A 25,379-nucleotide genomic window follows, 5' to 3' on the forward strand; every position below is an offset into this window, starting at 1 on the left:
GGCCGTGAGGCGTCTGTTTGCGGTCCCAGGGCCTTTCTGCCCGCCCCGTCTGCCCAGCCCGCCCCTCGCTGCAGGCGCCGCGGCTGACGGAGCGTGCTCGGGGCTGGGCTGGGAGCGCCGAGGCGGCGGCGGGAGGCTGCCACGGTCCGGCCGTCGGCAGCGATGGCAGCGGTGGCCGCCAGCCCCTGGGGTCGCCTCGGGGCTTCGCGGCGCCTGTGCCTCGCCGGTGGCAGCCGCCTCGGAGAGCAGCGCAGCCGTGGCCGCGGGCCGGGGGCCGCCTGCGGGTGAGCGGGGGGTGGCGGGTCCCAGCGCGGGGCGCGGCTCCGCCCCCGCTGTGCGGGCTTCTCCCTTCTTCCGCTTAAAGAACAGCAGCGAGCGGGGGCGGTCGCGTTGTGCCTGGGCAGGCGTTGGGAGAGCTGGCTGCCGTCGGCCTGGGGAAGCGGGAGCTGACAGCGGGACACGCTTCGTCGGGGTCTTGCTGAAGGCGCGGCGTTTTGGCTAGCCGGCTGTCCCTGACAGCTCTGCGGTGGAGCCGTGCGGCCCACGCAGTGACACAGGTAGCCCTGGGGCGGCTACCGGTGGTCTGTGGGCGCGTTAGAGAAGTCCTGGTCAGGAATCGTTCACTTTCCCACAAAACGGACAGATCTGGTCACTTGCAGCGTGCGGTGCTCCAGGCCGCTTGAAGACCTTCTGGCCAGGTACGTTTTGTGTGGAGAGAGGGCAGGTGTCTCATCTGAAAGGTCGGGGGGGGGGGGGGGGGGGGAGAAGCTATTTCTTGCCTTAAAAACTCTCAGCCCGCATCACGTGTTACTTTGTGTTGTCGTGTGGTGCGTCTCGTGGCTGTGGCGAATGCCTCGCTCCAGGATTTTCTGGTAGATCGTTTCTGAAAGTGTGCGTGTCGAGGCATGGGGAGGCTTGTGCGGGCTTACAGAGCCCCTTGTGCTTTTGTGTTACTGTGTGTCTGTTCCAGGCCTTTTGCGTTGGAAAGCCTTTGTTTTGTGGTTCGTTGTGCCTGCGTAACAAATGCTTTAGCTCCTGATGTGGTATACCTGTACTGTGAACTTCTGCCTAGGTGGTATGGCTGTTTCTGGTTGTCCATGTAAATTTGGTGAGGTATTTTCTGCACAGTGGTGAAGCCTATCAGTTTGAACAAAAGAGGGCAGGAGAGCAATAAAGAGAGATGTGATCCATCTGCTGCAGCTCCTTGGAAACAAGTGTTCTTTATTTCTGTTGTTACAGAGTGTGTGGTGTAATTCTTGAAGGCTTGTAGGAATGAATTATTTCTTTGGATGGTACATATCTTCCTGCTTTGTGTGCCGCATTACTTATGCTGCCCTCAGAAACCATTTAGCCCAGTTTCTCTTGATCAGGGTGTGTTAGATGATATCACTCTCTCCTTTCCTACTAAAAAGCTGCTCGTGTTTGCCCTCAGGATGAGCTGTGATTCCTCAGGTGTTGTGTTTCAGAGGGGACTTGGAATGGGGTCTTGTCTGAAAGGCTGCTAGGAGGGGAGGCAGAGGAAGAGTCTGCTAGAAGAGCACTGAGGCTGAAGCAGGTAGCCCGGAAGGGGCTGCTTTGCCTCCGGGAGGTACAGGGATGAGGAGAGAGGGGTGCATGCTCCCTGGCATGGGAGGAGGCCCCTCTCTGCAGTCAAGCAGCTGAGGTAGCCTGTCCCACAGCCTCATGAGCGGTGTCTCAGCTCCAGCAATGCAGATGGAGGCTTAGGAGCTGGCAGAGTTCCTCTGGTGCCAGGACAATGGCAGAGCAGAGGGTGTCTCCCCAGGCCTGTGTCTTGGTGGCGAGTTGGTGGGACCTTTGTGCCCATAAGGACTAGCCTGCGGAGTCCCAGACCCGTTCCCCTCTGGGAGTGGGCAGGGCAGGAAGCCTCCAGCCAGGGTAACACTTAGTCTAGCGTGAAGTAAACACCTGGCTCCCCCTGAAAGCACACAGGCTCAAAGACAGCTGGCTCCAATTAGTGTTTGTGCCGGTAGCCATATAAGTGACAAAACCCTTCTTCAGTTTTTACAGATCCTGGTCTATGTTATGACCCTGTAGTTAGCCAATCAGATAAACATCATAGCCATTCTTATCCTGAACCACTTGCCTGGCCCAGGCAAAACTGTACCTGGTTGGCATAAATGTTGGTGTGGCTTGGTTGGTGAAGACTGCTTCTCCTTGGCAGAGAGCTGTTAATTGCCCCAGTGCTCATTAGCTGCTTGCAACGGTGGTCTTGAGTGAATGGCTCTGAAGAGAGGCTTGTGGCCAAGAGCAAAATGAAAGCATAGCACCGGCTTCTGCACTCTGTTGTAGTCACAGTGTAGATGTGCAGGACTTTGCTGCGGAGCTCGGACTAGAGTAAGCAACCTGACAACCAGTGCAACCCCAGAGAAAGGCTGTTTTTTTGAGCAGTCGCGGCACCCATGTACGCCATGCCTGAGGACTGACACAGCGAGATGTCTGCTCTGTGTCAGGTAGCACTGTAACTCTGTGATTACAGGAGCGACAATAACTTGGAATCCTGGAGCAGTTTTCATGTGAATGTTCTGAAGCGCTGAAGGCATTGCTGGCTAGGATGTCTCTGATGCAGGTAAATCCATTCCAGGAGCTAAATGACTTCATTCATTTGGCTTTAGGGCCGAAGAATCGGGGTTGGAAATAGCCTACACAGTGAACCACTATGCAAGGGCTGTGGGAAGGAGCTGGAGGATGTTTTGAGATAGTAACTGAGGTGAGAGAGTTAGCTAGTTGGACAGGCACCTAGCTATAGAGGTGAGGGAGAATAGCAAGGAAGAGGGAAAAGGCACCTCCTGTGAGAGGAAGAAATACGGGGAGGCTTCTGGAGGTGAAAGGAGGTGGCAGTGCCCACAGGGCAGGCTGAAGGACCTGCCCGGCTCCACTACGCAGTTTGCAGAGTGCAAATTGCCAACCCAGCTGCAGGGAAACTGTGCAACACAAGAGGTTTGTTGGCTGTTCGCAGCCTTGTCTGGTACCAGATGTAAGGGGTTTTACAGGCTCAGGGAGTTGTAAATGTATAAGGGTATTGCAACTGCAAGGACCAGACCGTGGTTCTGCTGTGGGCACCTGCTGAGAGCTAGTAAGGAATAAGAAGGGAAGGCGGTGCTGAGTTAGTGGCATCTCCACTGGCAGTTGGCGAGGCAGGACCTGCATGGCCCTTGGGTTGAAGGTGTGCATGGGCAGTCAGCTGTCAGGGAGACAGGAGAGATGTTAAAACTGTGATGTTTAATTCTAATTCTCGAGTTTTGACAGCGATTGATTTACAACCTTGACAAAAGCCCAGACTGTTGCAAATAGGTGGAGCTTGTAAGGAAAAGAGGCCGAGATCAATTGGAGCTTCAGCACAGAGCTGGGGCTTCAATTAGCCAGAACTCTAGCAAGCAGGAGGTGTGGAGAGAGACTGGGTGTCCGCTGTCTGGAGCATGCATTAGCCAGAGGCTAAGTTACCTGCAGGTGTAATGAGCAGGAGCTGCAATTAGCTGGAGGGTCTATTTGGTGGAGCATCTGTTGGCTGGACTCCACTCCTGGCATGGCAGGGCTGTCCCCAGCAAGCAGCTCCGAGCAGCAGGGAGGCGAGTCGTCCTTCTGCCAGTGGGGAGCCTAGTGTCTTCCCTCGGGAACTAAATCCATGCAGTGCGCCTCTCTCTGTGTGGAGGGTCTCTTTCGTTACAGTTCCTGAGGGCAGAGGTGAGGTGGGGGTCTCCCGGCTGTCCTGGAACAGTCCCGCTGCGGGTGAAGTTGGCAGCACAAGGCAGCCGTGTCTCCCCGCTACCTGGTAAAGGCAAGGGAAACCAGTTGGCCGGAGCTGCTGAGGTGCACGGCCTGGCCCCACGCAACCCCTGTGGCAGACTACTCCCCTGTGTTTTCACCATTGGCTGGGTGTGACAAACAGGTTCATTTTTTGCCACCTCTCTTCCCAGTGTCACCTTCTGAGTCACGTGAAGAAAATCCTGCGTGGTTGATTCTGCTCGCTGCTCAGGTAATCGCGTGTCTGGGGCTGCGGGAGCGGGGAGAAGCCCTTGCGAGTTCAAGGATGCTACAGATGTGCCACATGAAACCCGGAGAAAAAGCAAATCAGCTGCCTGTGCAGAAAAGCCGATGAAAAATTGCAGTTAACAGAGTGCGCCTCGTTCCTGCAGTGCTCCCTTGGCAGTTACGAATGTTCTCCTTTCAGGTAAAAGAATAAACTTTGATCTATGATAAATCAAGAGCTCCCTGTTACTTTCTTCAGGGTCAAGTGATTCCCTTCTGTTTGTGCTTGCTAATTTTATGGGCGAGGTGGAAATAGCCTTTTTTTCATATGCATAACTGATTGTTAGTAATACGTGCTGTAAGTACGGTTAATTTTTGAGTACCTAGATGCCACTTGAAATGTAAAGAAAGAAACAGATCATCTGCACTTCATGCTCTGACAGGACACTGTGCTGGGACAGGGATGAGCTCCCAAAGGAAAAAAATACAAGGTCATGGGGTTTTTTGTTTGTATTGGGGGCGGGGGGGTGGATTTAAAAGAAAAAAAAGAAAAAGAGTGGAATGTTGACTGGTGGCAGCCTGCAGAGCTCTTTTGCTGCCCGGCCTCTCCTTTTCCTCTCTTGAAGTCCTCTTTCGTGGCTGTAATTGTCGTTTGGAGAAGTTCGGAAGAGCAGTTCAGGGACTTGCCTGGGCCCGTGTGCTAGTAATACCAGGAAGGGAAACGCTTGAACCGGTAGCAAAGAAGTTGGCTCCAAGTAGAGGTTCTGAAGGAAGAACAACGATAACAGGAAGCAAATAGCAAGTTACCAAAAAATGGGCGCGTGTCCATTTATTTTGCCTTCCTGAAAGCGCAATCTTCTGTTTCTGTGCGCTTACTAGGAAATGATATCGGGAAAATAGTTGTGTCCTAAAAGAGGAAAGACGCCGTTTGTAAGAGTTCAGGCGCTCAGATGAAACAGGCTTTGTTTTTGTCGTAAAAGCTGTGTGCTTTTTCAGTCAGTAAGTTTTGAAAATATCTTACAGTAGTACTTGAAAAGCTTACTGAGATACTGGCACCCATACTAAAAGCGATCCAGGTCCAAGGAGAGACGTGGACAAAAGAGGAGGAATCGGCGTCGCTTTCCCGAGAAGCATTGCCAGCCTTGTAAGTAGCGACAGCGAGTCCTGACGTGGTTTCGGTGAGTTACTGCTTCGGCAGCGTCCTTTTTCCTTAACCTACAGCGTGTGGTTTCTTACTTCAGTTGGAAAGAGATTTTCCAGAATGGAAGTCTTTCTCATTCAAAGAAGTTGTGTTTTATGAACTCCCCATCAGAGTGGGGATCTTCAGAGATGATGCGCTTGGCAGTAGAAGTCAGCAGCAGCGAGACTTTCCGCTCTCTTAAAAAAAAAAAAAAGAAAAAAAAAAAAAAAAGAAAGAAAAGTCCGTTTGCTTCCAAAGAGCCGAGCACAGCACGTCTTCCGGAAGTTGATGGCATCACTGGTTCTCAGTTGCAACAGCCGAGATGTCATCAACACGCGTTCCTCTGCGTGCTTCGGTGCAGCCAAAAGCCTTAGCAAATCTGCCGGTCCTTTTTGGTAGCCTTAAGCATTGCAGCCCCGTGGATTGGATTCCGCCCGCAAAGTAAAACCGTATGGGGGATCTCTTCTCTCACTGATTTTTCTACCCTAGATGTAACTTTGGGAAAAAAAAAAAAGTTAAAATTGTCTATACAAACTGCCTTGCATTGTTTCACCTGCAACTGCCAACTAGCTGTGGCGTTGTTTCAACTGTAACTGCCAACTAGCTGTGGCGTACAATTGCTTAGGTGTATTTGAGCCGTTAGGTATTTGTTCTAAACGTTGACCAGGAGAGGCAACTGAACGTTACGGGTTTCCCCCCCCCCCCCCACTCGTTTGACGGAGTGCTCTGAAGTACTTTTCTTTCTGTCTGGCTTTCAAGGGTGCGTTTCCCTGGCAGTTCAGTAGCATCTCTCTCGGGCAGCGCGGCTGGCCAGATGTCGCTCCTAATGACGTAAGGCGCAAAAAACCCCTGGTCAAATGATAACTGCGTATCTTGGAGACAGATAATCTGCTGGTATCGATTCACAGCTGTGCAAGTTAAATTAATGCAAAAGGACAATCCAGCCCTTCTCCAGTAGAAGTATTTTTATTGGATGTCTGTAAGCACACGCACAGCTTTTTTAGTATGAAGCGAATTGCTGCGATTTGTCCTCTGGTTTTCCTTTTACCCTCGAAAGCGTTACGCTTCGCTTCCAGCTTTATCGACCGAGCCAGCAAGATGTGCAGCAGCACTGCAAGGACTTGTACTCATTTCAGCTGGGTTAGAGTGAAATTTCTTCTTAGTAGCTGGTATAGTGCTGTGTTTTGGATTTAGGATGAGAATAAGTTCATAACGCAGTGATGTCTTGTTTGTTGCTGAGTAATGTTTATACTGGTCAAGGACTTTTCAGGTTCCCATGCTCTGCCAGGTGCACAAGAAGCTGGGAGGGGGCACGGCCAGGACAGCTGACCTTAAGTCAGAGGGACTGCGACCTGTGGATGAGTCCACGCGGGAGCAGGACACCCCGAAGCATCCATGGATGTGGTAAGCCCATGCCAGAGCAGGTATGTCTCGAAGCGTTTGTGGCCATGGTTATGTCTGTGCCGCAGCAGGTATACCTCTGAAGGGATTGTGGCTGAAGGAGAAGGCCACGCTGGAGAAAGTACCCCTCGAAGCACTGGTGGCTGTGGATGAGTCCGCGCTGCAGCAGGTACGCCTTGAAGCATTGGTGGCTGTGCATGAGCTCATGCTGGAGCACCTCAAGGCGTGTGGGCATGGGTAAGGCCATGCTGGAGTATGTTTATTTCTGAAGAGAACATGGCTGTGGGTAAGGCCATGCTTGGAGCCAGTATATCTCGGAAGGCATTGTGGCCTGTGGAGAAGGCCACGCTGGAACAGCTGCACCTCTAAGTGACTGTGGAGAAGTCTGTGCCGCAGCAGGTATACTCCTGGAGAGACTGGCTCGTAAATAAGGCTCCACTTGAAGCGGGTAAACTCCTAAAGGACTGCAGCCCTTGGATAAGTCCAAGGCAGCGCGGGAACGGAGGGGGAGCACGGCAGAGCAGAGCCTGAGCGAGAGGTGCGTCACCGTCCCCTGGCAGGCTCCCCCCGCGGCGTGGGGCAGCCGCCGGCTTGCGGGACAGGGGCTGGGGGGGCTGCAACCGTTTGGGGGGGCTGCCCCCATTTTATTTCTCTGGCGGAGCTCCCCTTTTCGGGGGGGCGCCTACATATGTAAACGGCATTATTAAAGTAGCGAGCTGCCGGTCAGGGCTGTTTCCCTTGTTTTGTGCCTTTTTTGGGGGGTGAATTAAAAGGGTGGGGTGGGGTGGAGGAGCCTTGGGGGTGATGATGTCATTTGGGGCACCCCAACGTCCCTGGGGGCGGGGGGTGTGATGATGAAACAGAGGAGCAGGTGAGTGGGGGATGAAGGTGTCACGGGGAGGTTCCCCCCCAGAGGAGGGGGGGTCACAGCCCCAAAATGCCTGAAAATTCATTAAAAACATTAAAAACTGTAAATGCAGGTGTGAGGCATTGCAGTAGAGAAAAATCTCTCGCCTTTATATATATATATATATAAAAAAATAATATTCACTTATATATATATATAAAAAGGATTTCAAAATACAAACCTGTATCTGCTATATTATATAAAGGATTTTAGACTATTAAAAAATCTAAATACAGATAGATAGGGTTTTAAAATAAAAAAGAACTTGTCTATATGTTAAGAAATAAATGAGTTTAAAATGCAAAAAGAGATGATGGATATGAAGGAATTTAAAACAGAGAAAAGTCTGGATAGGTAGAGCTCTCTACGCTCACCGTGTGTCACCGAGTAAAAGGTTCTATGGAAGTGTAAACAGAACTAAGTCTAAAGAGAGAGAATTGTAAGTAGGTATCGAAGTCTAAAGAGGGAAGTCTAAGATATCAAAGTGTCAAAATATCCAAGTCTAAACAGCCAGCTCATCTAAATAGATGTTCTATAGAATAAGTGTAAATAGCCACGTACATGTCAATAGATATGATAGTGTAAACAGGTAATATGCATCAAAGGTTTCTGTTGCCTGAATATGTGTATGTGTAACTAGCTACGTAAGTGTAAATGTCTATGCTACAGAAGGTTTATAAAACGGAAAGAAACCCTGTTTATAGAAAGGATTTAAAAACTCAACCTCCCCCTCGAATCTCTCTTGAAGGTATAAAAGCACTTTCCAAAGCTGTCCCTTCCCCCTTTTCCCATCCCGCTTTGGGGCCAGTTTCCCCCAAACGGGGACTTTCCCCTGCGCGGCCACACAATTTGGAGGGGGGGAGCAACACAGTTTGGGGCTCCCAGGAAAGCCGAATCCACCTGGATTTGTGCAGCTTGGAAAGCAAGCACCCCCACCCCCCACCCCCGCTACATTTTAACGCAGAAACCCAAAAATGACCCATTGTTATGATGTGGAAAAGCGCCGGAAAACCCCAGAACTGAATATTTTGGAAAAGCAGAAACCCCCAAGTTTTGTATGATGTCAAAGCAAAAAAAAAAAAAAAACAAAAAAAAAACAAAAAAAACCCCACAAACAACAGAACAACCAAAAAACAAACCAAAACCCACCAAAAACCACTGCTAATTTGGGCCAAATTTGGGGTGAACCGCTGGCAGTTTGAGGGGCATTGCTGGGGATTATCTGGCGTGGATTCCTTCTCCGGAGCGGACTATCCGTTGCGGCTTATCCCAGGTGAGTTATCTGCTGTGGATTATGCCGGGCGGACCCCCTGGTGTAGGTCATCCCCACCCGTGTCCCCCCGTGCACCTTTCTACCCACACACAGCCGCTGTCCGTCCGTGTCCGTCTCCTGCCCCCCGTCCTCCTCTGCCTGTCTCTGCGCCCTCCCAAGTGCTCTCCACCCAAACGTCCCCCCACACAAGGTTTTTCCCCCCGTGCGGGGTTTTTTTTGCCCCGTGACGCGCCCCCCGCGTCCCCTGCCCTCCGGTCTCGTGCCCCCGCTCCCCTGCTCCCCCCCTCCCATAGCCCCTTTGCTTCTGGACCCCTGGGGCGCTGGCTGCACCCCCCCATCTGCCCATTGCCCCTACCCAAACTCCGACACCCCCCACCCGCTCCCTCTGTTGTCCAAAAAGCGGATCCTTTGCCCGGTGTGCAACGGCCCAATAACCACCCACTCAGGAGAGACATTGATCACTTATTTCAGGTCTGCACAAAGCTGGGTGCTTCGCGATTTCCCACAAGTCAGGCACACGCTCACACAAACCGGCAGTGTATTTGTCAGGTGACAAGATCGGTATAAACCTGCCTAAATTTACACTTATCGGTTGGCGATTAACATTTCATACACTATTGGTTTAATTTAAGATTAGCCTCGCTTGCTATGTAAATTAGCACACGCGCCCCTTTCAGGTGGGGGGGCAAGTCTTTTCGGTCCTGAATTGAGTCGGCGGTCACGATCTCCCCTCGCCACGTTTACCTTTCACCCACTTTCTGCAGTTTGATCAAACTTCACGCTTCTCTGGCCACCGTCCAGCCTTTGGTGCCGAGATGCTCCCTTTTATCGGTCTGTGAGCTCTTCCTCAAGGCTGGAGCCGTTAGTTGCCCACAGTTTGTTACTTACACAAACACTTTCATCTCTTTGAGCTCCCTCCCAAATTCCGTTCCCAAGGCACAAGCGGTTAGCAGTTTTGCTAATTGGAAAATGACTGTTTCCGCAAGACACCACCTGCACCCTGCTCCCATCCCGCTCTCCCTGCCCCTGTGTTTTGGATTTGTGCTGGAAAAAGTGTTGATAACACACGCAGGGATGTTTTAGTCACCGAGCAGCACTTGCACAGAGTCAAGGCCCTTTCTGCTCCTCACCCTGCCCCGCCGGCGAGCAGGCGGGGGCACAGAAAGCTGGGAGGGGAGGGGGCTGGGACAGCGGACCCCGGCCGACCAAGGGAACATCCCGCACCGTGTGCGTCACGTCCAGCCATAAAATGAGGGGGGAGGCTGGCGGGGGGCTGCGGCTCAGGGACTGGCGGAGCATCAGTCGCTTGGTGGTGAGCAATTGTTTTCAGTTGTATCGCTTGTCTGCATTGGCTTTTGTTTTTTTCTCTTAGATTTTTAGTTTTCCTCTTTTCTGTAATGGTGGTTGTGGTTGTTGAACTGGTTTTACCTCAATCCGTGAATTTTCTCAGTTTTACCCTTCTGGTTCTGATCTTTTTATTTTTTTTCCTAAAATCTCTCCAGGGTCTGTTGACTCGCTGGTGTCACTCTCCCACCCCTGATGCCACATGCAGATGAATCCAGCACTCCCGGGGGCTTTTTCTGGGGGCAAAAAAGCCGAGGCGAGGCAAAGGTATTGACCAGGTTCCCTGTGCTGCGTCCCCCGGCTGGGTGCTGGGGTGGGGGGCGCGGAGAGAAAGGGCCAGCAGCCGCTGCAAGCTGTCAAGTGCAGAGGACTGAAATGCTCGAGCCGCTTGGGTGCTTTTTGGTGGCGAGGCGATGGCTGTGGCTGCGTGGGCTGTGAGCGGGAGCAGGGGCAGAGAAGGGCGAGGCTTGTGACACCCCCCGCCCCCCCGTAAGGCGGCGGCGGCGGCGGCGGCTGCGGGCGGCCCCAGGCGGGCGGGGGGGGAGGCCTTTCTCCCCGCGGGGCGCGGTCGGAGCGCCGGGCTTGGTGTGGTGCTGCCGCCTGGCGGCCAAAAGCGGGTACTGCAGGGCGGGAGCCGCGCAGGGGCGGTGGCGTCCCCGTGGTCGCCGGTGCCGGTGGCCGGTAACGGGCATGCGACAGCGCGGTGGCCGCGGGGTGCTGCCGCCGCAGCCGTTGCTGCCTCCCGGTAAGGAAGCGCCGCTCTCGCCGCACGGGAGGCGCTTGCCGCTGCTAGCACTGCCGCGTCCGCCTCCGCTGCAGCCCCGCCCCGCGGCGTCCGCCTCCGCTGCAGCCCCGCCCCGCCGAATGCCCCGGTCCTGGTGTGGAGCGGCCCCGCCCCTAGCGCCGGGCCCCGCCCCTGGATGCCCCCGGGCAGGGGAAGGGCACCACCCCTAGCGACAGGCCCCGCCCCTGGAGACCACGCCTGCGCACTGTGTTGGGGTGGAGCTTAGCCGCGGGGGGCGGAGCCTAGCGGTGGTAAGGCGGGGCTTTGCCGTGCGAGGGCGGAGCTTCACTGGCGCATGCGTGCTGTCTCGGGGGCGGAGCCTTGCCGAGGGGGGGCGGGGCTTTGCCGCGGGTGGGCGGAGCTTGCCGTGTGAGGGCGGAGCTTACCCGGCGCATGCGCGCTGTCTCGGGGCGGAGTTTTGCCGTGGGGGCGGAGCTTTGATGTGAAAGGCGGAGCTTTGCCGCGCATGCGCGCTGCCTCGGGGGCGGAGCTTTGCCGCGGGGGGGGGCGGAGCCTTGCCAGGTGAGGGCGGAGCTTGACCAGCGCATGCGCGATGCGTCGGGGGCGGAGCCTTGCCGCGGGGGGGGCGGAGCCTTGCCAGGTGAGGGCGGAGCTTTGCCGGGTGAGGGCGGAGCTTGACCAGCGCATGCGCGATGCGTCGGGGGCGGAGCCTTGCCGCGGGGGGGCGGAGCTTTGCCGGGTGAGGGCGGAGCTTTGCCGGGTGAGGGCGGAGCTTGACCAGGGCATGCGCGATGCGTCGGGGGCGGACCCCTGCCCCGGGGGGGCTGAGCTCTGCCGTGGGAGGGCGGAGGTTTGCTGTGAAGGGCGGAGCTTTGTCTGCGCATGCGCGCTGTCTCAGGGGCGGAGCTTTGCTGCGGGGGGGCGGAGCTTTGCCATGGGAGGGTGGAGCTTTGCCGAGGGGGCGGAGCTTCACCGGCGCATGCGTGCTGTGTGCAGGGCAGAGCTTGGCTGCAGAGGGCGGGGTTTGCCGCTGGGAGGGCGGAGCTTCGCCAGCGCCTGCGAGGTGCATCGGGGGCGGGCATCGCGCCGTGGGTGGAGCTTCCCCCCGCGGAGGGGCCAGCGGGAGCCCGGCTGCGGCTGCAGGCAGGGAGGAGGTGAGCGGGGAAAGTCCCGAGAAGGGCGGCGGTGCCTGGGGGGGAGCGGCCGGGCCGGCGGGAGGCACGGAGCGGGGAGGGTGCGGTGCCGTGTGGGAGCCGGGCGGGTGGGGCTTCCCGGGGCCGGGCGGCGGGGGGCGCCGCGCCGCTCCGGGGCCGGGCGGCGGGGGGCGCCGAGCCGAGCTGAGCCGCGCTGGTTCGATGCTGGGCGGGCGCCGCGCCGGTGCGGGCCGGGCGGCGGGGCAGCGCCGAGCCGCGCCGGGGCCGGGCGGCGGGGCAGCGCCGAGCCGCGCCGGGGCCGGGCGGCGGGAGAGCGTCGCGCCGAGCCGAGCCGCGCCGGTCCGGGGCCGGGCGGGCGCCGCGCCGAGCCGCGCCGCTCCGGGGCCGGGCGGCGGGGGGAGCGCCGCGCCGAGCCGCGCCGCTCCGGGGCGGGGGGCTGCCGCGCCGAGCCGCGCCGCTCCGGGGCCGGGCGGGCGCCGCGCCGTGCCGGTCCGGGGCCGGGCGGCGGGGGGGGCGCCGCGCCGCGTCGGCGCCGGGCGGGGGCGGGCAGCCGGAGGTGTTGGCGGGGGCTGCCCGGAGCCGCGCTGGGGGCTCGGCGGGGCTTCCACGTGCGGCGGCGGCGGCGGGAACGGTGTCCCCGCAGGGTCCCAAAGCACGGAGGGTTGCGTCTCGCGGCATCCGGGGCTTTTGGTCGGTCACGTTGGTTCCCCGGGGCATGCCGGGAGGTGTAGTTTCTAGGGCCGTGGCTGCCGGGCAAACCGCTTCCTTTTTTGCCTCCTCCTTTCCCTTGCCTGCGGGGGAGCGGCGGGCCGGCGGGAGGCACGGAGCGGGGAGGGTTCGGTGCCGTGTGGGAGCCGGGCGGGCGGGGCGCGTCGGGTCGGGGCCGGTGGCGAGGTGAGCCCGGAGTTGGGCGGGCGCCGCGCCGGTGCGGGGCGGGGGGCCGAGCCGCGCCGCTCCGCTCCGGGGCCGGGCGGCGGGGGGGAGCCGCGCTGGGGGCTCGGCGGGGCTTCCACGTGCGGCGGTGGCGCGGTGAACGGTGTCCCCGCAGGATCCCAAAGCACGGAGGGCTGCGTCCCCTGGCATCCGGGGCTTTTGGTCGGCCACGTTGGTTCCCCGGGGCATGCCGGGAGGTGTAGTTTCTAGGGCCGTGGCTGCCGGACAAACCGCTTCCTTTTTTGCCTCCTCCTTTCCCAGCGTCACCTTCTGCGTCCCGGGAAGAAAATCCCGCGTGGGTGATTCCGCTCGGCGCTCAGGTAATCGCGTGTCTGGGGCTGCGGGAGCGGAGAGAAACCCTTGCCGGGTCGAGGACGCTCCAGGGGCGCCACATCAAAGCCAGAGGAAAGGCAAAGCCGCTGCCCGTGCAGAAAAGCCGATGACAAATTGCAGCTGAGAGAGCGCGCCGCGTTCCTGCAGTGCTCCCTTGGCAGTTTCGGCTGTTTGCCTTCCGGGCAAAAGAACAGACTTTCCTCTAGGAGAAATGAAGAGCTGCCTGTTCCCTTCTTTAGGGTCCGGTGTTTCTCTTCTGGTCGGTCGTGCTACTTTGATGGGCGAGCTGGAAATAGCCTGTTGTTTTGATACGCAGAACTAAATTGTTAGTAACATGCGGTGTCAGTAGAGTTCATTTTGGAGCACCTAGGTGCCAGTGGAAACGTCAGGAATGAAACGCGATGGAAACCGATCTTTAAACTTTAGTTTTCCTTGGTTTTTCTTTGCCATCAGAGCGTCGGTGGCACGGTGGCCTGTGGCTCGGTGCACGTTCTGTTCCGTGGAGCCTTCGGTCTAGGACTTTGAAGTAACAAAGTTTGTCCTTCCAGAAAAGGGCTAGTCGCTCCTAGGATTGAGGTGTGGGCTTGGAGAGTCTCTTAAGCACGTGCCTAGAATTAAAGCCGAATTTCACTTCGTGTTGCTGCTGTTTGTCTTCACTTTCATTCCTTTCGCCACGGCTCCATCGTGAGCGGGAGCTCTGAATCATCCCTTTTTTTCAGTCTCGCACACGTTTTTTTACCCAAGGAGGTGCTACGTTTAGAAGTTAAGGAGTTTTCTCACAAACGCGTCGGTCGATGCAATTGCGTTGTGATTGTTAAAACCCCCAAAATAACACCGGTCTTACAGATCTGGCCTATTTCTTCTGAACACGGATTCGTCGCGTGCAGATCGGGATACAGATCGTCTGCGCTTCCTGCTCTGTGGAGGACACTGTGCTGAGACAGGGGTGAGCTCCCAAAGGAAAAAAAATACAAGGTCATGGGTTTTTTTTGTTTGTATTTGGGGGTGTGGGGGGGGTGTATTTAAAAGAAAAAAAAAAAAAGAGTGGAATGTTGACTGGTGGCAGCCTGCAGAGCTTTTTTGCTGCCCGGCCTCTCCTTTTCCTCTCTTGAAGTCCTCTTTTGTGGCTGTAATTGTCGTTTGGAGAAGTTCGGAAGAGCAGTTCAGGGACTTGCCTGGGCCCGTGTGCTAGTAATACCAGGAAGGGAAACGCTTGAACCGGTAGCAAAGAAGTTGGCTCCAAGTAGAGGTTCTGAAGGAAGAACAACGATAACAGGAAGCAAATAGCAAGTTACCAAAAAATGGGCGCGTGTCAAACGCCTCCGAGTTTTATTGCCGAATGTTGTTTGGCACTATGTTCCAAACGGCTCTTTTTTCCTTCGCTCGGCTGTAGCCTTCGCAAGACTTCACAAAACCGGGCAGCTTGGGACTCCTCCCCAGCTTTATGCTACAGGTTTTTTTTCCTCTCTCAGCAGAGTGTCAGCTGCCGCCGTTTCACCGTGGTCGCCCTTTCTTCTGCCGTGAAAGCGCAAGACGGACGGAAAGGCTGCGTAGCGGTCTGCGAGTACAAGGTACGTCCGCGATGCGTGTCCGCGTTTTTCCTAAGGCGCTTGGAGCATGGACTTCAAAGTTAACGTCAAGAATGCGCCAGCTCTCCTTCCTTCTGTAGTTTTTCTAGGAACTATTGTAACGCAGATCCTAAAAGGAAAAGAAGGTCTGCGCTGGAGCGTGTTCTGCCTGTGCAAAGCCGACTTCCCTCCGTTTATTTTGCCTTCCTGAAAGCGCAATCTTCTGTTTCTGTGCGCTTACTAGGAAATGATATCGGGAAAATAGTTGCGTCCTAAAAGAGGAAAGACGCCGATTGTGAGAGTTCAGGCGTTCAGAAGAAACAGGCTTTGTTTTCGTCATAGAAGCTGTGTGCTTTTTCAGTCAATAAGTTTTGAAAATATCTTAGAGTAGTCCTTGAAAAGCTTACTGAGATACTAGCGTCCGTACTAAAAGCGATCCAGGTCCAAGGAGAGACGTGGACAAAAGAGGAGGAATCGGCCTCGAAAATTCGTGTGTGTGATCAAAAACGTTCAAAACTGTAAATACGGGTGTGAGGCATTGCAGTAGAGAAAAATCTCTCGCCTTTATATATATATATATATATATATAAAAATAATATTCATATGTATATATACAGTATTCATATATATATATATATATATATATATAAAAAGAAGGATTTCCAAATACAAACCTATATCTGCTGTATTATATAAATGATTCAAAAATAATTTTCTGTCTTTTTCCGTTTTTTCCGTCTCCGTTTTAGTTCACCGATGCGGGTTTTTAAATCACTTCCTGATGTCCTGTTTTTTAATTTTCCCAATTATTTCTTGTCTTTCCTTAGTGCCCTTGCTTTTTAAAATTTTGTTTCTGCATCTCTGTTTTAGTGCACTGTCCCTAATGCTGATTGCTTTTTAAGTTTTCTTTCTATGCCTCCTTTTATTCCGTTCACTGTCTTTATTTTGAATGATTTCTTGTCTTTCCTTAGCACTGTCGCTTTTAAAAATTTCTGTCTATGTCTGCATTGTAGTTCAATGTTGCTACTTTGTACTGCTTTCCTCTCTTAATCCTTTGGCTTTTAAAATTTCTACTTGCATCTTGTTTGCTGTCATTAACTTTTAATTATTCTTTCTTGTTTTTCCTTAGTGCCATCACTTTTTAAATCTTCTTTTCCATCTCCATTTTAGTTCACCAATGGGATTTTAAAATTTTTTCCTTATTTCCTTAATCACCATTGCTTTTAAAAGTTTGTCTGTTTTTATACCATTTCCTGTCTTTATTTTGATGTATTTATCTTTAATTATTTTTTTGTCTTTCCTTAGTGCCCTACCTTTTAAAATTTTCTTTCCACAGCTCTCTCTTAGTTTGTTTTCTTTTTCTTTTAGTTTTCTTTCTATGCCTACTTTTATCCTGTTCACTGTCTTTATTTTTTAATGATTTCTTGTCTTTCCTTAGTGCCTTTGCTTTTTAAAATGTCTATTTATGTCTGTGTTGTAGTTAGCTGTCACTATTTTTTAGTGCTTTCCTTTCTTAATCTTAATATTTGGGTTTTCCTTTTTTCCTTTCTTAATCTTGATCATTGGTTTTTAAAATTTTCTACTTTTATCTCCTTTGCTGTCATGAGATGTTAATTATTTTTTTCTTGTTTTTCATTACTGCCATTGCTTTTACAATTTTTTAATTCTACATCTCTCTTTTAGTTCACAGTTTCGATTAATTTTTTCCTTATTTTCCTTATAGTTTGCCATCGCCGTTTTTTCATTTGCTCAATATGGCTTTAATCTCCATTGCTTTTAAATTTTCTGTCTCCTTTTATCCCCTTTGCTGTCTTTATTGTGCTCTAGTTAATTATTTCTTGTCTTTCCTTGGGGCCCTCCCGTTTTAAATTTTCTCGCTCTGCCTTTCGTTTGCTGTCCCTAGTTTTTAGTTCCCTCCCCTTCTTTTCCCTAATGCTCATGGCTTTGCAAATTTTCTTTCTCTGCCCACTTTTCTCCTGTTCACCATCTGTAGTTTTGAATGATTTCTTGTATTTCCTTAGTGCATTTTTTTTTTTTTATTTCTGCATTGTAGTTCACTGCTGCTATTTTTTAGTTCTTTCCTTTCTCCGTCCTTTGGCTTTTAAAATGTTCTACTTTTATCCCGTTTGCTGCTGTTAGTTTTTGATTGTCCTTTCTTGTCTTTCCTTAGTGCTATCGCTTTTTAGATTTTCTTTCATCATCTCCATTGTAGTTCAGTGATGCTATTTTTGAATGTTATCCTTATTTCCTTAATCAGAGTTTCTTTTAAAGTTTTCTGTCTCCTTTTGTTCCAGTAGCTGTCATTATTTCCCTGTATTTATGTTTTAATTATTTCTTGTCTTTCCATAGTGCCCTCACTTTTTAAATTTTCCTTCTCCATCTCTTTAAGTTCACTGCCACTATTTTTTAATTTTTCCATTTATTTCTCTAATCCCCGTTACTTTTTAAAATTTTCTTTTATTCCGTTCCCAGTCTTTATTATGCTGTTCTTTTAATTACTTCTTGCCTTTCTTTAATTCCTTTGCTTTTTAGATGTTCTATTTTAATCTGTTCTAGCCTGCTGTCTCTATGTTTTAATTTTTCCCTTATCGCCCCCTTTGAAAATGTTCTTTCTATGCTTACTTTTCTTACTTTTGATGCCTTTATTTTTTAATTATTTCTTTTCTTTCTACATCTCGGTTTTAGTTCAGTCCCTATTTTTAAATTTTTCCATTTTATTTCCCTAATCCCCCTTGCTTTTCAGATTTTTCTACTTTTACCTCGTTCACTGTCTTTATGTTGCTGTCTTGTCTTTTAATAATTTCTTGTCTTTTGTTAGTGCCCTTGCTTTTTAGAGTTTCTTTCTGCATTTATTTTAGTTCACTGTCCCTATTTCCTAATTTTTTCCTTTGTTTCCCTAATTCCCCTCTGCTTATTAAATCTTCTTTCTATGCCTACTTTTATTACCTTTGAATTTTTTTAATAATTTCTTGTCTTAGTGCCGTCACTTTAAAAATTTTATTTTTACATCTCTGTTTTAGTTTGCTCTCCTTTATCTCATAATTTTCCCTTTATTTCCCTAATCCCTGTCGCTTTTAAAATTGTCTACGTTTATTCCCTTTGCAGTCTTTATTTTGCTGTCTTTTCTTTTCATAATTTCTTGTCTGTCCTTAGTGCCCTCGCTTTTTCCATGTTCTTTCTCCATCTCTGAGTTTGCTGTCCCTATTTTTCAATTTTTCCCCTTTATTCCCCTAGTTCCCCTCTGCTTATTAAATGTTCTTTCTATGCCCACTTTTATTCCCTTTGCTGTTGTTTAAAAAATTATTTCTTTTTCTTTCATTCGTGCCGTTGCTTTTTAAATTTTCTTTCCACATCTGTTTTAGTTCGCTGTCCCTATCTTTTAATTTTTTCCCTTTATTTCCCTCATACCCATCACTTTTAAAACGTTCTTTCCCTGTCTACGTTTTTCCCTTCGATGTCTTTATTTTTAATTATTTCCTTAGTGCCTTTGATTTTCAATTTTCTTCCTATGTCCCCGTTTCAGTTCAGTGCCCCTACTTTTAAATTTTTTCCTCTATTTCCCTAAACTCTGTTGCTTCAAAAATTTTCTACCTTTATTCCGTTCACTGTCATTATTTTTTAATTATTTCTCATCTTTCCTTAGCGCGGTCGCTTTTTACAATTTCTGTCTCTCTGCATTTGTTTGGTTCGCTGTTGCTATTTCTTTAATTCTTTCCTGTCTTAGTACCTCGGCTTTAAAATTTTTGTTTCTATGTCTACTTTTATCTAGTTTGCTGCCTCTGTGTTTAATTTTCTTTCTGTTTGTCCTCTACCCAGTTGCTTTTGAAATTTTCTTTCTACATCTACTTTGATCAAGCTCCCTATCCTTACTTTTTAATAGTTTTCGGTCTGTTGCGTACCCCGTTGCTTTTAAAATTTACTTTGTATGCGTCTCTCTCTTTGTCCCCCTTTCTTTATTTGGTAGTTTTTTCTTGTCTTTCCTAAGAGACGTGGCTTTTATTTTTCCGATGTCTAATTTTATCCCATCCAATGCGCTTATTTGTTAATGCTTTCCTGTCTGTCCTCCAGCCTGTGCTTCACTTCATCTCTTTTCTTCGTATGTCTCTCTTTAGATTGCCATCTCTATTTTTTTCATTTTCCCCTCTCTTTATCCCTCGGCTTTTAAAATTTTGTTTCCATATGTAATCTGGTTTGCTGTCCCTGTTTTTAGTTCTTTGCTGACTGTGCTGTACCTCTTGGCATTTTCAAGTTTCCTTCTAGGTCTACTTTTATCAAGGTCCCTATCCCTGTTTTTTAATTCTTTCCTGTCCCATCCTTTTTGAATTTTTCTCTCTCTCATCTTTTACGCAGTTTGCTCTCCCTGTTTTTAATTTTGTCTGGTTTTCCTTACCCTGTCGCTTTTAAAATTTTCTTTTTATGTCTCCATTTATCTAGTTCCCTTTCCCTTATTCTTAATGCTTTCCTGTCACGTACCATGTTGCTTTTAACGTCTTATTTCTATCTCTCCATTTTATCTAGTTCCCTGTCCCATTTTTCTTTCCTGTGTTTCCTGTAGTCCATTGGTTTTTATTTTCCCTTTCAAATCTCCCTCTACATAGCTCCCTTTAACAATTTTTTACATGTCCTGCCTCTCTGTCCTGTTCCCTTTCTATTTCTCGCTCTGTCTTACATTCTCTAATTTTTAATTCTTGCCTATGTTTGTTGCTTTTTAATTTCTATTTCTATGACTGCCTCTATCCAACTTCCTGTCACTTTTTTTTAATTCTTTTTGCTTTTTCCCCCTTTTGTACTTCCCTCGATCCGCCCCGCCCCGCCGCTGCCTGCGTGTCTCTTATTCTCTCTGTGCCTCTCTGCTGTTCCTGTTGTCCCGCTCGGTCCCTTCTGTCTCTCTCCCCTGCCCCCTGTTGCTCCCTGTTCCTGTGGGATCTCCCCATCCTCCTCCTCGCTGCACTCCATTTCTCTCTCTCTCAACACCCTTGTGCGGTTCCCCGTCCCTCTCTTGTTCCCAGTATCCCGTTTTCTGGCTCCCTGTCCTACCCCTCTTCTCTACCTCCCTCCATCCTTCCTTCTGCTTTCCTCGTCCCTCTTTTCCCTCTGTCCCGCTGCCTTTGGGCACCGAGCCTCGTAACCAGCTCGTTGCTGGGATTTCTGATGGGCGTGAAGGAACAAACATTTGCTGCCTCCTTTGTGACCCCAGATGTGTTTCCAGCCCCTGGCCTCTGGGTGAGCGGCTGCGGTTGGGTCCAGGGGACGCAGTGATGTGCTGTGGGGCTGGGGTGATGGCCTCAGTTCCTGATGGGTTCCAGCTAGGGCAGCCCAGGTGGGACCCATGAAGCGAAGACGGGGCTGGGCCAAGTAGCTGGCACAGTGCTGCGGTTTGGATTGAGGACGAGAACAATGTTGGTAACGCACTGACGTTTTGTTTGTCGCTAAGTAGCGCTTAGACCGCTCAAGGACCTTTCAGCTTCCCGTGCTCTGCCCGGTGCGCCAGAAGCTGGGAGGCGCCACAGCCAGCTCAGCTGACCCGCGCCGGCCGAAGCGCTGTTCCCTCCCGTGTGACGTCACGCTCGGTAGGGAAACGGGGGGTCGTTGGCCAGGAGTCAGCGATCGCTGCTCGGGGACGTGCTTGGCATCGGTCGGCGAGTGGTGAGCACCTGTAGAGTGAATCGCTTGCTTTGTATACTGTTATTGGTTTATTATTATTACTACTAGTACTATTACTACTATTCTGTTGTCTTTTCCTTCAATTGTTCAACTGTTCTTCCTTTAACCCACGAGTGTTCTGACTTCCACCCTTCCAATTTTCTCCCCCGTAGCGGCTGTGTGGTGCTTAGCTGCTGGCTGGGGTTAAACCACGACAAAAGCTTCTGTCTACTTGTATTCCGTTTGCCGTTTCCCTTTTTTAATTCTTCCTTGTCTCTATTAGTACCTTTGCTTTTTCAATTGTCTTCCTACGTCTCTCTTTTAGTTCACTGTCCCCGGTTTTCATTTTTTTCTCTTTGTTGCCCTAATTCCCGTCATTATTGACTTTTTTTTGCTTTTATCCCGTTCCCTGTCTTTAGTTTTCAAGGAGTTGTTCTCTTTCCTTAGGGTCCTCCCTTTTAACAGCCTCGGAGGGGGCGTAGCTTCCCGCTGAGGAGCGGCTGGAGGAGGCGAGGTGGTTGTCAGCCGGGTCGTCATTTAATAGTAAAGTATGAAATGGCATGTTGGTTAATCATTTCCCGTTTGGTTTTGTGGGAGCTGTGCTGGCTGCCTTGAGAATCGGCCGAGAAGTTGAGGTGAGCTGGGTGGTAGAGGGGAGGCACACGGGGCTGGCTATTTCACCCGAGCGCCACGGGAACTTTGTGTCTCCTGGCATCCTAGGCGCACCGAGCGACAGCCGCAGCATCTTTCTTGAGAACAGGCGTGGAGCAGGGGAGCAGAGCGGTGCGGTGCTTTTGAGGAGGAGGGTGTCGCAGAAGCGGTTGGCAGTAACCAGACCGATGCTGAATACCAGCGCTGTGTTTTAGTTTGTTAGTGTGCTGTGGGTTTTTGGGTTGGGAGGTTTTGGGGTTTTTTGGTTTTTGTTTTTTGGGTTTTTTTGAGATGATGAAGAAGAACTGAGCGAGTGCAGGAATGTTCTAGTTAGGTGTGTGGTGGTTTTCTTTTTTTTCTTTTTTGAGGGTGGATTCAGATCCCTGGCCCTCTGAAAGCTCAGTTGCGGGGTGAGGGCTGAGGAGGTATCAAGGATAGGAATTGCAGGGAGGGGTTATAAAGTTGGTGTCGGGGAGAGGCCTGTCCAGGAGCAGTCTCCTTTGGGAAGGGAAAAGGACCGGGTTACTGTTCTTAGCACGCTGCTGACGTTGGCTGGGCAGGGCGGTTCCATCCTGTGTCTGTGCGTTCTGCTTTTGCGTAGTCTGTCTTCTGTGTCTCGTACCCTGGCTTTCTCGGGTCTTGATGTTTCCGTAGCTCTTGGTGATCATGGGGCCCCTCGGTAAGCCTCCCGAGGGTCTCGAACGCGTCGCCTCATCGGCATGGCGTTTCTTGAGCCCTGCTTATCTTGCCGTCGTAGCTTAAAGCGCGGACGTGTCCGGGAAGCGTCGCGTTACAGATGTTTCTGAGGGATCGTCTGTTGTGTGCTTTTTCAGTCAGTAAGTTTTGAAAATATCTTAGAGTAGTACTTGAAAAGCTTACTGACATACTAGCGTCCGTACTAAAAGCGATCCAGGTCCAAGGAGAGACATGGACAAAAGAGGAGGAATCGGCGTCGCTTTCCCGAGAAGCATTGCCAGCCTTGTAAGTAGCGACAGCGAGTCCTGACGTGGTTTTGGTGAGTTACTGCTTCGGCAGCGTCCTTTTTCCTTAACCTACAGCGTGTGGTTTCTTACTTCAGTTGGAAAGAGATTTTCCAGAATGGAAGTCTTTCTCATTCAAAGAAGTTGTGTTTTATGAACTCCCCATCAGAGTGGGGATCTTCAGAGATGATGCGCTTGGCAGTAGAAGTCAGCAGCAGCGAGACTTTCCGCTCTCTTAAAAAAAAAAAAAAAGAAAAAAAAAAAAAAAGAAAGAAAAGTCCGTTTGCTTCCAAAGAGCCGAGCACAGCACGTCTTCCGGAAGTCGATGGCATCGCTGGTTCTCAGTTGCAACAGCCGAGATGTCATCAACACGCGTTCCTCTGCGTGCTTCGGTGCAGCCAAAAGCGTTAGCAAATCTGCCGGTCCTTTTTGGTAGCCTTAGGCATTGCAGCCCCGGGGATTGGATTCCGCCCGCAAAGTAAAACCGTATGGGGGATCTCTTCTCTCACTGATTTTTCTACCCTAGATGTAACTTTAGGAAAAAAAAAAAAAGTTAAAATTGTCTATACAAACTGCCTTGCATTGTTTCAACTGCAACTGCCAACTAGCTGTGGCGTTGTTTCAACTTTAACTGCCAACTAGCTGTGGCGTACAATTGCTTAGGTGTATTTGAGCCGTTAGGTATTTGTTCTAAACGTTGACCAGGAGAGGCAACTGAACGTTACGGGTTTCCCCCCCCCCCCCGTGCTCGTTTGACGGAGTGCTCTGAAGTACTTTTCTTTCTGTCTGGCTTTCAAGGGTGCGTTTCCCTGGCAGTTCAGTAGCATCTCTCTCGGGCAGCGCGGCTGGCCAGATGTCGCTCCTAATGACGTAAGGCGCAAAAAACCCCTGGTCAAATGATAACTGCGTATCTTGGAGACAGATAATCTGCTGGTATCGATTCACAGCTGTGCAAGTTAAATTAACGCAAAAGGAAAATCCAGCCCTTCTCCAGTAGAAGTATTTTTATTGGATGTCTGTAAGCACACGCACAGCTTTTTTAGTAGGAAGCGAATTGCTGCGATTTGTCCTCTGGTTTTCCTTTTACCCTCGAAAGCGTTACGCTTCGCTTCCAGCTTTATCGACCGAGCCAGCAAGATGCGCAGGAGCGCGAGGGCCGTAGCTGTTGCGGCGGATCTGTAAGCGTAGATTCTGATTGCGGTACGCCCTTGTCCTGCAGCCTCGCAGGGTTGTCTCCCTGCAGCCGTGCCGTAAGGAAGGGGTGAGACGTTTTCCAACGCCGGCAAGAGCGCGTACTTTTACGCGAAGAACGTGTTTGGAATCGTACCGGTTAGTCTTCATGCTGATTGGAAGCGTTCAGGTCGCTCTAGCTTTTAAAGGACGTCTTGTGTTTTGAGCTGACCTGCTTACCTCGAATCCTCCTTGAGCTCAACTGCTCTCCCCTCCCTTGCTCTGACTGAATTCCTCTACTCGCTGCTGTGCTATTTTTTTCACATGCGGAAATATCGCTTGGGATTTTTGTTTTTCAGGTGTCTCGTTGCAGGCGTCTCGTGATGCTCGCTAGGTCCCCCCGGCCCAGGTTGGCCTGCCGGTCGTGAAGCGTCCCGAGGGTAAGGGGCCGGCCCCGTGCCTGGAGGCTCCTGGCTCTGTCTCCGGCGGGTGCCCCGCGGGTGCGTCAGCGAGGGCTGTCTGGTGGGGAGAGTGCCGGGCCAAGAGGGAGCGGGGAGGTTCGCTGCCCCGGGGAGCCCGTCCCAGCGCGGGAACGGAGGGGGAGCACGGCAGAGCAGAGCCTGAGCGAGAGGTGCGTCACCGTCCCCTGGCAGGCTCCCCCCGCGGCGTGGGGCAGCCGCCGGCTTGCGGGACAGGGGCTGGGGGGGGCTGCAACCGTTTGGGGGGGCTGCCCCCATTTTATTTCTCTGGCGGAGCTCCCCTTTTCGGGGGGCGCCTACATATGTAAACGGCATTATTAAAGTAGCGAGCTGCCGGTCGGGGCTGTTTTCCTTGTTTTGTGCCTTTTTTGGGGGGGGTGATGAAAAAGTGTTGGAGGGGCCTGGGGGGTGATGATGTCATTTGGGGCACCCCAACGCCCGGGGGGGCAGGGGGTGGAATGATGACACAGAGGAGCAGGTGAGTGGGGGATGAAGGTGTCACGGGGAGGTTCCCCCCCAGAGGAGGGGGGGTCACAGCCCCAAAATGCCTGAAAACTCGTGTGTGTGTGTGTGTGTGTGTGTGTGTGTGATTAAAAGCATTAGGGTTAAAAACTGTGAAATACGGGTGCGAGGCATTGCAGTATGGAAGTGTAAAAATAACTCGCCTTTATATATATATATATTGTAAAAATAATATTCATTTCTATATAGAGAGAGAGAGACCAAAGGATTTCAAAATATCCAAACCTGTACAGCTGCTACGTTCTAGAAGATTATTAAAAAATCTAAATGGAGATAGATAGGGTTTTAAAATAGAGAAAAGAACTTGTCTATATGTGAAGAAATAAAGGAGTTTAAAACGCAAAAAGAGATGATGTAGATGAAGGTAATATGAAAACAGAAGGTTTCTGTTGCCTGGATAGTGTATGAGGTATCTACGCTTACCGTGTGTCACCGAGTAAGCCAAAGTAGGTTGTCTGTGTAATGGAAGTAAACCCTGTTCTATGGAAGTGATTTAAACAGATAACCTCCCCCTAAGTCTAAATAGACAGAATTGTCCAAAGCTAGATACCTTCCCCCTTTTCCCATCCCAAAGCTTTGGGGCCAAAATATCCAAGACTTTCCCAAGAGCAAAATATCCAAGAGCAACACAGTTTGGGGCTCCCAGGAAAGCCGAATCCACCTGGATTTGTGCAGCTTGGAAAGCAAGCGCGCGCGCACACACCCACCCACCCCCCCCCTACATTTTAACGCAGAAACCCAAAAATGACCCATTGTTATGATGTGGAAAAGCGCCGGAAAACCCCAGAAGTGAATATTTTGGAAAAGCAGAAACCCCCAAGTTTTGTATGATGGAAAAAAAAAAAAAGAAAACAAAAAAGAACAACAACAAAAAAACAAGCCAACAAACCAAAAAACCCAAACGCAAAACCCACACCAATTTGGGCCAAATTTGGGGTGAACCGCTGGCAGTTTGAGGGGCATTGCTGGGGATTATCTGGCGTGGATTCCTTCTCCGGAGCGGACTATCCGTTGCGGCTTATCCCAGGTGAGTTATCTGCTGTGGATTATGCCGGGCGGACCCCCTGGTGTAGGTCATCCCCACCCGTGTCCCCCCGTGCACCTTTCTA

The 25,379-nt window shown here is 51.1% G+C and overlaps 1 long non-coding RNA gene across 4 annotated transcripts; it reads left to right on the forward strand.

Annotated features, from left to right (window-relative positions):
• Positions 1–11,875: 11,875 nt before the first annotated feature.
• On the forward strand, positions 11,876–15,487 carry LOC148051643 (uncharacterized). Of its 4 annotated transcripts, none has more exons than XR_015699844.1 (4): positions 11,876–11,991; positions 14,104–14,232; positions 14,733–14,828; positions 14,927–15,487. It is a non-coding gene; the product is annotated as an uncharacterized LOC148051643 (long non-coding RNA). The 4 variants fall into 4 exon arrangements; XR_015699845.1 differs by having other exon boundaries at positions 14,104–14,203; XR_015699848.1 differs by lacking the exon at positions 11,876–11,991 and adding an exon at positions 13,184–13,244.
• Positions 15,488–25,379: the final 9,892 nt, after the last annotated feature.

The sequence above is a fragment of the Nipponia nippon genome, unplaced genomic scaffold, assembly GCF_047370975.1.
Source record: "Nipponia nippon isolate SJK-2023a ecotype South Korea unplaced genomic scaffold, ASM4737097v1 scaffold_6, whole genome shotgun sequence".
Classification (NCBI taxonomy): domain Eukaryota; kingdom Metazoa; phylum Chordata; class Aves; order Pelecaniformes; family Threskiornithidae; genus Nipponia; species Nipponia nippon.